We start from the raw sequence: 10,397 nt of genomic DNA on the forward strand, positions 1-10,397 counted from the left end.
CAAACCCTATTTTAAATTCCACCCGAAACCAAAGCTCTTTTTAAAAACAAAGCCTTTTCGTTTCCCACTCATGTTTGCTGAGGAGAATATTTCAAATTCACAGCTTTCAAACTTTGTGGTGAGTGAAAAATAATGCATTAATAAACCTTGACCCTTTCTCAACAGTATATCATTAGATGGCTTAAATAATGCACTTGCTGACTCCACAGATCCAAAATGCATTTAGAGGCAATGTGATTACTACTGAATGGTATTGGATGACTGGAAATTTGGAGGTTTCTAAGCATTGTAGAAGTATAGAGTTGAAAGCACTCTAAAGCCATATACATGCATTTCAAACACACAAATATCACAAACATAATGAAAAATTAACCTCTTTGCATCTTTCTTTCATGAAATTGTAGGGGGAAAAATTCAGTTTTAATTAACTGGCAGAAATGTAAGAAAATCCATACCTATATCTATTTTGTGGATTTTTCTCATTAGACAGGAAACAGCACCAGCTGAGATGCTATTAAAACAAGATGGAGCTTGGCCTAGATGAGGAGTCGATTTTCTTAGGTGGCACTGTGAATACAGCAATTACTTTGGTGTATGTGAGGGCCGAATGCTACTTTGCAAAGCCCTGCAATAACAATGCTTTCAAAATTTGTAACCTTGCTCCATCACAGTTCGCTTAATCAATAGCAACCTGAAAGGAGATTTTCAGGAAATCTTCAATGTTGAACGTTGAGAGTAAGAAAGCGAGAAAGGAAGATGAGGCATAAGAGAGAGGTAGGGGTGTAGGGAGAGAGAGAGAGAGAAACAAAGGGGAAGGTTGAGAGGTGGCAAGAGAGCAAAAGAAAGGAGATTAGGAGAAGGGTGAGAGAATCATTTTTTTAAATTTAAAAATGAAATCTTTATTATTATTTTCTCTTCTGTGTCTTCTAGGTAGTAAAGGATTATAATCTTATGGCATTAAAGTTTGAGGCCTCTGGCGTTTAGTAGGTTTTAATTTCATGTTAATCACTGTTATGTAAAAGTTTCAGGAAAGTCTTGGAGAATTTGGTGTCATATGAGGTGAGGTTTAAATGCCTTGAATCAGCTAGCTTGCAAAGCTGCTACCGTTCAGGCTAACACAACTGGTTGATTCATCTTATGTCCCTGAAACTTCTATTTCCCCTCCCTTTCTGCCTCCTGCCTCAGATACTGAGAAGAAACTTTAAAGCTTAAACTAAAAGAATCTCCTCGCTCAGTTTGGTGGTGGGAAATTGGAGATGGCTTCATTTAGAGAACTTTCAAAGGCTTGATACCTAAATGGATTCTTTGGGTGAATTTTTCCCAGGGACACTGAATCATTTCAACACAGCGACGCCTCATCATTTACCAGGTTGGTAATCATCCTGATTCAAAAATAGGCCTCCGTAGGAATGCAGCTTGAACCAATCACAAGCAACAGTGCTTTCTTTGTGATAAATTGACACTCAGGCTCAATCCTGGAAATCTCTTATATTATTTAGAAGAGCAGCGATCAAAGGCAGAAGAGAAGAAAGCTGGCAGCCTCGTATATTCTCCACTGACTCTGCGACAGTGTCCGTGATAGCGGATGCAGCCACTACTGGGGAGAGCTGGATAGCACTTTTAAACTGCACAGAAATCTGTACAGAAATCTGGAGCAAAAGTCAGGGGCAGAAGGGAAAAAAATTGGCACCCAGTATCTCCCAGAAGTTCTTTAACACTAGCTGTACAAATAGTCACAAGCTAATCTGACTGGAGGACGGATGCGTTTAGGGAGAACAAAACAAATGAATAGGAATGGGACTTGAATGCTGATTTTAGAACAAAACAAAATAAAACTATACCAAAAAAATTCTCAGTACCTCATCCATTCAAACACATAGAGATGACATTATCAACAGATGGATGTTTAAATAAAATATGGTATATACACAGAATAGGGCACTTGAGTTATAGTTAATTAATATAGCCCTTCTAGCCAGAAGTCCTTATGCGCTATATTCCAATATGCTTGTAGCTGTAGGCCCATCTTGGAGGTCATTCTCTTCTATGTTATTGGATTGGGGTGAGATGAGGTGGAATTCCGACCAGACCTTAGCAGAGGGTGTGAACCAAGCCACACACTTTACTTCCTTGGGGCTGTCTTGACTTTAGTAGAGTGTCCCTTCAAACAGCCCCTTTTGGTCTCCTTATGTTGGCAGCCTCCGAGAGTTCTAATGTGCATGAGCTCACCTGGAAAGCCAGACCTTTCTTTCCTGACCGAGCTTCGGCAGAAGCAAGAACACCTGCTGTGGCTTTCGGACATTTTTGGCTTCTGGCTCTGGAGCCTGCAGTTGGTTCCCCTCTACCTGACCTTTGCATTTGGAACTGAACAACGCTTCCCACCACCTGAGTCGGTTCCTCAAAATTTCACGTTTCTCTGAGATGTTGCAGGGACTTGTAGAATCCAAGCATGTGAGGGAATGTATTCAAGGGGGGCAATGCAGCAGAATATAGCATCTTGGAAGAGTTGAACATTTGGGACATCTTTCATGTCCAACTTCTACTCTAGCATTCATTCTTCTAATAGAATTCTTACCAAATTTTACTCAGTGGTAGAGAAATGAAACCCTGAAGCATGCCAAAATGGAGACAAACAAAATAGGCGGTGTGTTGTTCTGCGGTTCATCAGGTCGCTGTGGGTCAGAACCGACTTGACGGCACCTGTCAACAGCACGCTATTGCTACTGAGTCCATTTTCATTCGTTGTGACCCCATCAGACAGAGTGTCACTGTCCTACATGACTCCCAAGTTGTAATCTTTAAGGGAACACTTGGCCACATCTTACTCCCACAAAGCAGTTATTGGGTTTGAACCTGCAACCTTTAGGTTAGCACCTGAACATTTCATCATTTTGCCACCAGGACTCCTATAGAATGTTAATTAAAAACAACAACAACAACAACAACAACAAACAACAACAGCAAACTCCTACCTTGGAACCAATTCCTACTCCTGGCGTGATCCTGTAGGACACAGCAGAACCAGTACACAGGATTCATGAGACTAGAAACTTTATGGTAGCAGACAGCTGCATCTGTCTTCTTTGGAAATGACTGGTTGCTATGAACCACTGATTTTTTAGTTCGTATTCCAATTCGTAACTCATTGCATCAGGGATGCTGAGGAAAAAAATGTTGACAGTAAACTAGCAATAGTAGTTTTATTTCAGAGGGAACGAAATTACTATCCTTCACAATTTATCTAGCACCCTGTTGTTGGAGTACTCTTCCTACAGCCCTGTTTCCTGCATATGATGCTGGGCTTAACACTGAGCTCCACCATTGCTAGTAGACCACAGTGTTGCAGGACGGCTTTGATCAATGATCAGACACATTAGAAATTGATAGCCACATTTAAGTCTCATGATCTAAAAAGCTTATTGACAACAATCTATATAATTTAAACAATTGTAGCTGGTCAAAAGCATACCGTTTTAGCAGTTGTTGATCATTAATAAAATACGATTTCACTTATGTAGTAATTTCTTTTTTTTTTTTTAAGCATTTAGGAACTTTTTTTCAGAGTTCTGCTACTTGATATTTCACTTATGGACTAATACATTCTTTGGAAGTTCTTTTTCCTGAATATAACTATACAAAATTTTATTCATTTTCTTTTCAGGAAAAATAAACCATTTAATGTTGATTTTTTGGATAACATACATAGGGTAGTGCCTACAACTAGAACACATATTACCTCAGTCCTCACAACCGAACCAACAGGACATCATCAGCATAAGCAGAAAAACGATTGATGTTGTCAAGGATTTCATCTTTTCTTGGATGAAATCAATGCTCATGGAAGCCGCCGTCAAGAGATCAAAGGGTGCATTGCATGGGTCCCTCAGCTTCCCAAAACCATATTAAAGTATGTGAAAACCAGGATGTTACTTTGAGGATTAAGGTGAATCTGATCTAAGCTGGGGTATTTTCACTCATATGAATGTGAAGGTTGAACATTGAATCAGGAAGACCAAAGAAGAATCAATACATTTGAATTATGACGCTGGTGAAGAATTTTGGAAGTACCATGGACTGCCAAAAATAATAATAATAATAACCCAAACAGATCTGTCTTGCAAGAAGTACCACCAGAATGTTCCTAAAAAGACAAATCTGGTCCGCCTTCATCTCATGCGCTTGGACACGTTGTGAGGCAAGACCAGGCCCTGGAAAGGAACATTCTGGTTGGCAAAGTGAGCGGGATGAATTGACACGTGGCGGCAGCAATGAGCTCAAACATCAGGATACGTGTGATCTGGGCACGAGACGGGCAGCGTTTAAGTCTGTGGTTGGCACCATGAGCAGCATCTACCGACAACTTTCACATGCAAGACAAAGGGGCGAAGGATTGCCGCTAGCTTTCCAGTGTCCACGTGCGCGGTTTGATTTCAAAGGCAACGTGTTGCAGTTATCCGTGGATGGCCGCAGACGAGTGCGCCAGTAATGCATTTGGTCTTAGCATCGTCAGGCTGCCCTCAATACTAAGTCCAGTCCGAACAGCGGTTGCTGAGGGATCTGCTGGGCCATTAACTTCACGGTGGACAGGCCAGCTCAGACGGTTATGATGACCTTTGGGCGAGGGTGTTCCGAAGGATTCATCTTGATAAATTCTCTCACAGGACAAAGGATACTTGTGGGGTTTAATTAGCAAGACCTTCAAGAAAATGGAAAGCCGCATTAGTGAGAAAAAGACAAGAAAAGTAGTGCTGAGGAATTTTTTCCCATCACAATGTAACTGTTTATACTTTGCGATTAACAAGCCCTATCCTATGAGAATACCACTGTACCCATCCAGTATAGCCCTTCAGAGTTCTTTTTCATGGCCAAACTTGAAGGATAGTTCAAAGGAACATGGCTTGAGTGCCTCACTGATGTCAAAACTATCATATTGATTTTACTGTACTTACATACTGTGTCTTTCATTTACTATTGTTTTGCTATAGTGTATGTTGAAAAGCACTGATTTGTTTTTCTTTTTGAGAAATAGTTACTAAACATCTGAACTCACTGCTATCAGACAGGCCCTACTCACAGTGACTCTCTAAGACCGGGTGGACCTCTCTCTCTGGGTTTCTGAGATTGAAGCTCTTCATGGGAGTGGAAAGCTTCCTCTTTCTCCCACAAAGTGGCTGGTGGATCAGAAATGCTGACCTTGTGGTTGGCAGCGCTATGTGCAATCATGATGCTATGGTAGTTAGAGAGATGGAAATGTTGCATTCAGAGTTGTATAGATAGAAATAGAAGATATGTCACGAAAAAAATAAATTCACATTTTGATATTTTGTGTAATACAATTTTCTGTAGTTTTGTAGCAACTTTTTCCCTCACCCTTGAACTTTTTAATTTGCCTTAGTGCAAGGAATCTTTGTGAGCTGGAACCGACTGGATGGTGGTACCTAGCTACAAATCTGCGCATACGTGTATGGATAGATAATATTCATTTTTCTCTTTCCTAGTTTTCTCCATGTCTTCATGTATTTTCTATTGGTCAAATGGAAAAGAGAAGATTTATAAGTTGGAAGAAAGGAGATTGAAGAATTGATTCATTTGAGTTACAGTGTTGAGGAAGAAAATTGAACTTGCCATGGACTCTGAAAAGAATCGGTACATCCATTTTTAAAAGATGTGCAGCCCGGTTGCTCCTTAAAAGCCAGAATGGCCAGACAGCTCCTGTACTTTGGGCATTCTATCCAATCTCTGGATGAAGACATCTTCTATGTTCAGTAGTGGGTAAACAAAAGGGAGGGTGACACTCAAAGAGAGGGATTGGCACAATTATAGCAATGATTGTGATGATGATAAAGACCTAGTTGTGTTAGGTTGTGCTGTCTGAGAGTAAGTAAAAAATATGGCTGCAAAATCATAACAACATTTATTAAACAACAATATCAAAATGTTTCTGGGCCTATTCTCCCTCTAGGACTGTACACTCCCAAAGGTGGCGGCTCCATTTCTTTACCTTTCTCCAAAGAAGTCAACATTCTTAATTCAACACCTCATCAAATCTATTCTTGAGAGACTAAAACATGTAGCTTTTAAATATTCTTTGAGTTATGAGAACAAAACAGAGATGGAAGGAGCAAGTGATAGGGGGTTGGAGTAATTTTTCCCAAAAAATTTCTTGTAGGACTGCTGTGGCTACTGTCGGAGAATGGAGATGCGCACCGTTGTGGTAGAAAACCATGTCCTTGGTTTCTGGCCCTTGTTCACCAGTGCTGATTGCACTGTTCCTAAAACTTTTTGTCATAAACCAACAGGACCATCCTGTGTCCTTTGAAAAACAATCTATCCAGATTCCTACTGTGGAATTCTCAGGCAGGTCTGAGAACCTTCAGGGTGGACTCACCTGCCTGGAATTTAATTGGCATGGCAGATCCCTGTGTAAGCCACACTTTTGATTAAAGCTTTTGTGTTTATTTATTTTGAAGGCATCTAAAGATACTGAGACATTTATACTACTGAGAAACTTCTCTGCAGCAATGAACTGATCTCAGGAGCAACTTCGAACCGTGCTCATTGAGGATAATCTTATGCATGTCTGAACTGGACCTCGAGTAGTAATGCTTTGTGACTTGTGATTGTACACAGGGTCTCTGCATTGGAATTTATTTAATAGCCCTACAAAAACATGATTTAGTTAATCCATAGACTACATAGTCCAAATATATTTTTCATCTTAATTGCAACCACTTATTTACATAAACCTTCCATTTAACTGGGGTGACTGTTCAACCCCACCAGCCCTATTCTTTCTACTTCTGCACCATGCCTTCTCGGTTTCTACCGTAGTATTTGATTATTTTTTCCCCTAGAGCTTGGTTGCTTTATGTGACTACTCTTACATTCTAGTCTTCTTTGTTGTTCATCTTATGACTCCATGCCATGGAACCCATTTAAACCTAATCATGCTCCTCTGTATTTCCTTTTCCTGTTTCTTAGTGTCTTGGGTAGACCTGGGATAATGTAAACTGCTACCTTCTGCCTCCCCAGACATATTAAAAACGCCAAGAGGTTAAACACTTTGCCGCAGTACTTTTCTACCACCCACAATAATTAGATAGCTTGGAAGGAGTTAGCATGGTAAGACAGATGGTGAACTTGTCAGGTTGCTTGAGGGATAATCAGAATTTTAGATTTGTTTGTGATATTGTGGATTTTGTTTTGTGTTTTGGCACTTGCTTTTTGAACTATGTGAAAAGGAAGGACAACAGAGGACTAGTGAACTTCTGAGAATATTTTAGGCCTTTACTTACAGGACTACCTGCCAGCTAGACTCCTTGTCACACGAGTGCTCTGGATGTAGTTTTTGTATCCTAAAAGTTGACTAAGTGCATAGTCTTTCTATAACAAGTAGCAAGTTAGGCCAGGGGAGAAGTAAAACGTTTCAAGGGTAAGAGTTGCAGAATATCAAAAAGTTTCAGTTGACAATTTCTGGTGGGCTTTTTGCATGAGGCATGAAGTCACTTTCCCACCTCAGTTTGAGAATGGGCAGACTGTTTCTCTGATGCTCCAGTCTGATGCTCTGCGTTGACTTGAGCTCCCTCTCTGTGTGTGAGGACATCCCAGTACCTGCTGCGGATTTAGAATTGCCGGTTCAGCAATAAGTAGACCCTACAGGAACAGAGCCCTGAGACTAGAGAAGATATTGTTGGCACCCTAGGGAGACCAGGAAAAGAACTTTGTGAAGATACCCCTTTCTTGGTGGTGAAACCAACCTAAAAAGTCAATAGATAGAGGCAGCTCTGGAAACGGATTTTCTCTTCACTCAAGATAATGCTAATGGTAGGAAAGTCTTGGTTCTTTTGTTCTGCATTTTTAAGTAATTCTTTTCCATAAAAAAGAAACATTCAGGTGCCAGAGATCCTGGGAAGGTGTTTGAGGGAGCGCAGTTTGAGTAGCAGGGTTGGCTGAAAGGGGTAGTGGGAACCGCTGCTCTGGGTAGAGAGTTTCCATGCCGGACAGGCTCCCCTGGTGCCCCTGCTTTGTTGGCATCGAATGAGACAGAATATTGTTTTCCAAAAATACTCCCACTGTCATTATCAGCATCATTGTCATTACCATCATTATTGCTATTCTCTGAATCACCCATCAGAGCAAATATCAGCCACATATTGACAGTGGCTGAATGTAAGCACTTTACTTACATTTTCAAAACAAGGGTCTGTGGGGTCACCCAATCTTTGTTGTTTTGTAGGCAGGGGCCCCCCAATTACAGACAAATGCTCTGAAATTAACTTTGCATTCCATTCACAAACCACACAGATGCATTTTTCTCTTTATATTCTGTCCCACGATCAGAGCAAGGCAACATGTCATCTCTATATTATCCCTTAGAAGGTAGATTTATATTCTAAATGTCTTAATTCTCTCAAAAAAAATTAACAGGATCAGTATCAAGTGTTACAGGAGGAGATATGTCCACTAAAGGCCAAGCTATTTTGTACCCCTAAAAGTTTCAAATGAAGTATCTATTATCTAAAAAAAATTCTGAGGAAGTTTAAAAGGTATGTTATTACCCTCCATGTCTGCAGTTTTTCTGCTACTCGCTATAAAAGCAAGTAGCAATCTCACTCTACCTCGAAGGCATCATTCATTATAAATGACTTGCTTTCAATCATGAGAGGAATACAGTGAAAGGAAAAGTACCAATGAAGGTCTTCCCTGCACTTCGTTAGAAGACACAAACAGAAGCATTGAGCCTGATGATATTCTCAAACTTCCTTAAATGCTATATTTTGAATTCAAATGTTGTATTGGTAAGTGGATCTTCAATATTGTCTGAATTCACATTAGTTTCTTTTTCTTTCTCTTTTGTTTTCTTCTATTATTATGCTTTCTCTCTTGCTCCAGCTCCTGCTATAGTTCTTGCTCTTCCTCCTCCTCCTCCTCAATTCTCCTTTTTATAATTATTAGAGCCAGAGGTATACAGTCCTGTCCAAAATAACAACTCAATGTGTAACTCAATCACAGTTTTGTATAACTGAAGAAGTGTCTAGACTTTTACTTTGGCTTAGCTCTGCCATGTGAACCTTGCGGTCTGCTGTCCCAATGAAGTATGTTTAAGTTGAAACCCAGGACAGGGAGAAAGTGCCCCCTGAAACATGAACTCTGCCCCGGACTCAGCAGAGGCAGCCAAAAGGCAGATTTCATTTCCTAACTACTTGGTATTGCTCCAGATTTCTCTTCGAAAAGAGCACAGATCATCCTCTGAGTATGGCTGTCTATGGTTACCCAGGAGTCTTCAAGATGGCAAATCTGTAACAACAGGTGGAAACTACAGTCACCATCATGTAGCCATCCCAACTCAGAGCCAGCTACCACAGTACCCACGCTGGCACTTCATTATATGACTGCCTGGTGTCTTCCTGACCCTGCATTATTTGAACCCAGACTTACACAGTTGCATCATATTAAGTTGAATTACTTGTTGGTCAACAAAGGATTTTGTAGTCCTCAGATTTAAGTGGTAGCCTGAGGACACCTTATTGGGGGGTGGTCTTTTCTATAAGAGTAAGGGACTCTGGGAACTGTGGGTCTCTCTGCCACTTTGCCTTGCTCATCCTGGGACTTCACAGGAACTCTTTGTCTGCCTCCAGAGATGGTCCTGTGTAGGACCAACCTTGCATCCATGAGATTCTGCACCAACTCACCTGTGATCCCTGCGTCCTGGTTCAGTTCTGCATCATTTTCCCACATCTCCATGATTCTGAAGAGTTCCAAACTAGCATCATAGCATTTGGATTGAGTTGGGCTGGGCTGGGCTGCCTTTTTAAGGCAAAGTTGCTTTTTAATGTAAAGCTTTTTCTTGTACATAGATGAATGTCACTGCATTTGTTTCTCTAGACAACTCAAACTAACTCAGACTCACATCTACTTAAAATAGGCAAGTTTCCCAAACGAGTAGCAATCCAACATGGATGGCAAAGGGAATTGGCAAAGATCCAAAAAATTCTTCAGGATGCTGCTTTTAATAGGTTGTAATATACTAACATTCAAGTTTTGGGAGAAATAACGATAATGAAAAAAATCTACCAAGATTGACTCCAGGACAATTATTTCCTTTTACAGCATAATCAGGACAGGGGATAAGACTGCCTGATGGACTTTCTTCTTAAAAAATGTGGTATCAAGACTGATACACAAATTTCCCAACATGATTATTTTTATCATAACGCCCATGGAAGGAAAATTAAGAGATGGAGATTGTAGACGGAATTGTTTTTCCTACTTCCCCACCCCCAAACGTGTACATTACCAAGGTCATAATTCTCAGCTGTTATTCTTAATTTTGTCTTCTGATGGAAGTACTGAGATAGTTAAGGTTTATTGTGCCAACCTGGCCGATAAACACATGT

The sequence above is a fragment of the Echinops telfairi genome, unplaced genomic scaffold, assembly GCF_000313985.2.
Source record: "Echinops telfairi isolate 266 unplaced genomic scaffold, ASM31398v2 ScPeMD7_18;HRSCAF=68, whole genome shotgun sequence".
NCBI classification, from domain to species: domain Eukaryota; kingdom Metazoa; phylum Chordata; class Mammalia; order Afrosoricida; family Tenrecidae; genus Echinops; species Echinops telfairi.